Here is a 6,451-nt window from a genome sequence, read left to right as displayed (position 1 = left end):
GAGAGCCCCTTGCCCCCTTCTCTCCTCCTCCACTCTCCAAAACTCAACTCAACCTCAAGTCCTCTCAACCAAAGAAAAAGTTAAAAACCCTAGCCTCGGCCTCCGTTCGTCTATCCATTGAGCCACTGCCACCGTCTGTCGCACGCAGGGCTTCTCTCTTTGTCCTGTTCTAGAGGTCTCCAACCCCTGCTCTCTTCTTCCGCGAGCTTGGCCCATCCATCGTCTTCATCTGCTCGCCGTCCTGCTCGCCGTCATGTGGTTGGCATCGTCCATCGCAGCAACGTACTCTTCCCAGAGCCCCAAACTTCGAAGGTCAGTTCATTGCTCACTTCTTCTGCATTTTTTTATGCCTTGTTCAATGATTATTTGATTACTGATTATTTGAATGTTCTGTTAAATTTTTTTGAATGATTATTTGATTGTTGACGAGCTTTGATTCTGCTGTGTTCCTGTTTTGTGTGTTGTGATTTCACTAATTATTGAAGGTCTTGTGATAATTGATTATTGATTATGATTAGTGATGTTCTGCTGGTTTTGCTGTGTTGTGTTTTACTATTTTGTGATTTAATTGTGCTTTGATTGTGAGGTTTTGTGCCTGTTGATAACTTGTATTGTGTTGTTTGTGCTGAGGTTTTATACTGCTGCCTATTTGTTTATTTCGCCGCTTCATGTTTTAGGAATGGTTTTTATTGGCCTCATTTTTTAAGTATTTGTTTTATTTTAATAATTTGTTCCTATTTCATGATATGTTTTCAGGTCTCTAGAGGTTATGCTAATGTTCCATGGGCAAAGGAAGATAAAGTTAAGGTAATTGGATATTGTTTGTGTCATAATTCCTTAATATATTTCAGACTGATGTAAAAGAAATTGTGCTTAGACTGTGATTGATAGAAGAAAAATATATGAACTTATAACTGATTGAACATGAATCTAAATTAAATTTTCACTTAGGTAGTTGTTATGTTTATCATCTAAATTCAATGAATTGTTGATTTGTATTTCATTTATGTCCAATTGAATTGTTCTAAAAATTTTTGTTTTGTCCTTGAGCCACTGTGCTTGTTATTCATGGGATTAGAATTTTTTAGTCTTATTATTTCTTGATTGCATCTATAGGTCCCACTAGTTATGTTTGGTGGCTCTAGAAAATATGCCTTTGCATGTATGTTGCAGCAGTAAAAGCTAATTCAGTCGAAAATGTTGAGTCTGAGATTCTTCAGTTTGTTGAGGCAATTAAAAATAGTACTATAATTTTCCAGGTTATAAGTGACTTGTCTGTGAAGAAAAATCATAAGATTTGGCTGATGACATTTCATATAATGCTTTAAATTTGAAAGATATTTTAAGGTTTATATTAAATTATAATTATGTTTTAGAGTGTTTATTATAATTTAATTTTATTTTTATTATATAACGGTTTTTCCGATTGAACTAAGGTTAGATCGGTTGGACCAGTGAATCAGTGAACTAGTAATTAGAGCGGTTTGATGATCGGTCCGGTTTTTAGAACCTTGGAAATTACAGATTCAATGGTACGGACTCTAGCTTATATTTTCCCCATTTCTAATATTTGCTTTCAATAGAATAATTTTATATTTGATTGGTTCCATCCTTGCAGATGAGCAAGTTTGATGACCATTGATCTTGGTGCTTCCTAGCATTCTGTGAGGTTAATTGTATAAATTGATGTATGGTTCGGTTGGAAGACCATATTCTAAGAACACGTTTTGCTTCAACTGTGTCCTACGATAAAAATCATTACATATATTTGTATTATGTTTATTTGGATTAATTGTGTTACCAGATAACACTATTTTATTGGTTAGGAGTTGTCCAATGTATTTGTGGATGTGTAAGTGTATAACTATTTTATTTACCAAACTATAGGAAAGGTAATTATCCTTTGCTCTCTATTCCATATCTTGGCATTTATGTTTATTCTGAAGCTAATTTTGTAGCTTCTTGAGGGATGTATATATGCAAGAGTTCAACCTATTAACTGAGTTTAAATTAATTTCACTTTAGTTACCTTGTTTCACAATAACCTATCTTCATCAGGACAAGGCATCAAACAACACCCTAAGTCATGAACATTTACAAACTCACCTGCCATGGTCCAGGTAATGCATTCTTCCAAAGAAGCAAAATTTTGAACTTTTTATTTTAATCAACAATTACTATTACTTGTACATAATAAAATTAATTCAAGCAAAATAAAACAGGTCATTAAATTTACAATATCCATAAAAAATATACAAAATTTACTAAACAAAAAAGCTTTACTAATTCCATTTGTTTGAGTATGATTATATCATAGTAACCTAAAAAGATACATAATTTTTGTACAAGTTGAAGGATATAAGAGCACCTACAATGGTGAGTTCCTCCTTCACTTTTTTCTAACACATAGGAACTTTAACCATTGGAGGAGAGAAGGAATGAGTTCCCGGGTCTCAAGGTGAGGGAGTCCTTCTAAACAGGGACTCAAGTTAACCAATAATAACTTGCCATTTGGTAAGTTATTTTAAAAAAATAATAATATAAAATCTGAAATAATTAAATAATTATATTAAATAATGAAATAATAATTAAATTAGTAATAATTATAATAAAAATTATATTAAATAATTATATTTTTATTTAATTAATAATTTATATTAATTATTTATATCATAATTAATATTGAATATTATTTATATTATTATATTAAATTATAATTAATTAAATTTACTTACATTAAAAAATAAATTTAATTTTTACACCTTACAAAATAATTCTTAGTTGAGTTAGTTATTTTTATTTTTAAAATTTAAAATGCTAACGATATTATTAAAATTAGCAATTGTAAACACAAAACTATAAATTAGTGTAGTTCCGAATTATATATTGTGTATTATTATTATATATGAATTTATTTAATATTAATATCTTTTAATAGTGAATTATTTTTAAATTTATAAATTTAAATAATATTATTAAAAAAATCAATTACATTAATTTTAAGTATTTTAATTAATTAATTAATTAAGTGGGACCACAACAGGGACTAAAGTTAGTTCCTCCTAATGGAGAAGAGAGAGATGCTTTGAGTTCCTATTTACCGTTTATGACGCAAAAACTGATGTGGAGTTACTTTTTATGACAGGTGGGCCATAAATAGGGACTGAGATGAGTTCCCTATTGGAGATGGCCATAAGACACTTATTATATCTAGGTATTTGATATCTTTTGGTTTATTGAAAATTTAAAACATGAGAAAATAAAATATGACACACGCAAATCACTTGTTCCTAAAAAAAACAAAATTTTAGTATGCCACAGTACATAATTCTGATCCCTGAAACAAAAGAATTCACTATGGAAAATAAAAAGGACAAATCTATTCGCAAAATTCTACCTCTACTCAATCTCAATATTCAACAAAAGCATCAATAGATTCTCTTCATGATTTTGAAAATCGGATCGGACTGATCGGTCAAACTGGTTCAATCGAAAACCGAAAACAATCAGAGTTCGGTTCAACAAATAAAACCGCAAAAGTAAAAACCGTTTGAAAACTATTGAATCGATCGAGAATCGGCCAATTAAATCGAACCGAAACCCGGCTGGTTGTTCAAAAACGATGTCGTTCAATTGTTTTTTAAAAAAATGGAAACTTTGAAACCTAGTTGATCTTCACCCTTCTCTTTCATCATTCTCAATTTCTCAAAATATAAAGAACATCTCTCTCAAAGGAAACCCTATCCTCCTCCACCGCCACTGCTGCCGTCGTTCTTCTCATTGTCGCCGTCCGTTCCGCTCAAGATCTTCGTCTGTTCATCGTGCTCCAGCCCCTCTCCTCATTCGCCAGTCGCCAACTTCTTCGTCGTGCTCCAACCCCTCATCCTGCTCAGTCGTGCTTTGCCCATCATCCATCGTGATCGTCTGTCGAGTTGTTAGTCGTGCTTGTCTCTCGAAAGCTCAAACCCTCACTGTTCGTCTCATCATTCTCGAAGCCTCGAACCCCTTCCCAGATTCGCCAATTACCAGCGTTCACGTCCACGTGCCCTATTCTGCCACTCTTTACCCTTCGTCCGTTGTTGTGGTCATCGTCAGGTCGCCGTCGTTCGCCACATTCAACTGCTCTTTCTCAAATTCTGCTCACTGCCCTCACTCAGCAAAGGTAATGGTTGCGCTGCTTAGTGCTCAAACTCGTTCTTGGTTGATTAGGTTTGCTCAGTCACTACTTCAAAATTTCATTATGTATCACTCAATTAAATGGTCATTTGTAATTTATTGTATTTCCAGAAATTTACTGTTGCTGTTGTAGAACTCAATGGTGCACTTTATGCTACTGGCGAATATAGTGGAGTTTTTTTATTTGAATTAAGATTTTGGTTCATTTCTGCTTCTTTCTTCATATCAATAATAGATATTATATTTTCCTTCTTTATTACTTGTGAGCTCAACTCTTTTATTACCTTCTATTTTAATTTTTGCTGATCTGTTAAAGACAAGGTTCTGAACATCAGACCGGACCGGCCGGTCTAACTGTGAACTAATACCATTAACGGTCCGGTCAACCATGTAAAATCATTGATAAAAAAATCGGTAGTGAATTGTTGAACCGGCCAAGAACTTGGGGTTTAATAAATTCGAGACATTAAAATCCTAATAGGAGGGTTGGAAGGGGAATATCATAAAAAGAATGACACAAAAGGAAAGGATATTGGCACACCCCAAAGACACAGTAGAAACATAAAGGATAGATAAAAGTTTTCTTACTAGATCTTCAAGATACCTGTTCTTAGCAACCTAGGTCACTGGAAGGGATTTCCTACTAAACCTTCAAAGAATCTGTCCTTAACAACTTAGATTAGAGGGATGAAAACTGAAAGAGACCACTATACAGATTTACCTTAGTGTTGGATCCTTCAATCTTCTTCATACAACAAGCGAAGCAAATCACTCACCTCACTTGATCACATAATAAAAACGTGCATAAAGCAACGAAAAATTTTATTAATCAAAAGTTTTCTAAATGGTCTCTTCAAAGGTGTTTAAATAGGCCCCTAAAAAACTAACTAAAAGATAAGTGAGATTTTAAAATTTAAATCAGATTTAATCTTAATGGATTAGATCAGATTTTATTTAAATTTAAAACTCCTAAAAATACTACTAAGCAAATCAGACCTAAACCAAATCTTCTAACAAACTCTAACCATAAAACAAAATAAAACAAATGCCTAAAATGTCAAAAATTAATGATAAATTATGCCTCTCACTGAATATAGAAAACACTATTGGGCTTCTTGTTGTCCTGACTTAGCCCAATGGGCCTTATCCATTCTTCCTTGGTTAAAACTTGATGTAACTCCTCATGCATAAGTGCTGCCAAGTTCTAAAAGCTCTCCTTGAGCTTCTTTGCATGTGCTCTAGTATGGGCCCCCTGGCAGTGTGAAACTTTCATTCTACTCTTTTGCTTTAGAATGCTCCAGTTGTCTTTCCGAGCATGTATCATTCCCTCCTTGTAGGCATTATCATTGATCTTCTCAAGCACTTGGTACGACCCATCCCCTCTAACATCAAGTTTAGACTTCCTTTGAGTAGGAAATCTCTCATTCCTCAAATGTATCCAAACCCAATCTCCTGGTTTAAAGGCTACATGCTTTCGACTCTTGTTAATCCTTTCAGCCGTGGCTTTGTTCTTCCTCTCAATTAGGTCACAAGCCTTTGCATGTATTGCTTTAACCTTCTCAGCCTTGCTTGATCCATCTAAGCTAACAATATCACTCAAAGGTAATGGCATTAAATCCAAGACAGTTAAAGGATTAAAACCTTAGACAAGTTCAAAGGAAAAAAAACCAGTGGAAGAATGGATTGTCCTATTATAAGCAAACTCAATAAAAGGTAAACAATCTTCCCAAGTTTTCAAATTCTTACCAACAACACGTAATAAGGTGTCCAATGTCCTATTTACTATTTCAGTTTGACCATCAGTCTGAGGGTGACAAGTAGTTGAGTATAACAATTTTGTTCCCAACTTACTCCACAAAACTTTCCAAAAGTGACTTAAGAATTTGACATCACGATCAGAAATAATAGTTTGGGGAATACCATGTAAGCGCACAGCTTCTCTAAATAATAGGTCAGTAATATTTGTTGCATCATCAGCTTTATGACAAGCAATAAAATGAGTCATTTTACAAATCTATCTACCACAACAAAAATGTTATCTCGACCTCTCCTAGTTCTAGGCAAACCAAGAGCAAAGTCCATAGAGATATCAACCCATGGATGCACAGGAACAGGTAAAGGAGTATATAAGCCATGTGGTAATGACTTAGATTTAGCTTGTTTACATGCAATGTATTTAGCACAAAATTTTTCAACATCTTTATGCATGTGGGACCAATAAAACTGCTTAGATAAAATATCCAAAGTCTTATGCACACCAAAATAACTCATCAAC

The 6,451-nt window shown here is 33.7% G+C and overlaps 1 long non-coding RNA gene across 1 annotated transcript; it reads left to right on the top strand.

Moving 5' to 3' along the window:
- On the top strand, nt 7–1,913 carry LOC107609643. The gene is made up of 4 exons (XR_001613219.2): nt 7–312; nt 757–807; nt 1,442–1,532; nt 1,619–1,913. It is a non-coding gene; the product is annotated as an uncharacterized LOC107609643 (long non-coding RNA).

Source organism: Arachis ipaensis, chromosome B07 (assembly GCF_000816755.2).
Source record: "Arachis ipaensis cultivar K30076 chromosome B07, Araip1.1, whole genome shotgun sequence".
Classification (NCBI taxonomy): Eukaryota; Viridiplantae; Streptophyta; class Magnoliopsida; order Fabales; family Fabaceae; genus Arachis; species Arachis ipaensis.
Note: the sequence above shows the minus strand (reverse complement) of the source record. Positions and strands in the feature narration are given on the sequence as shown.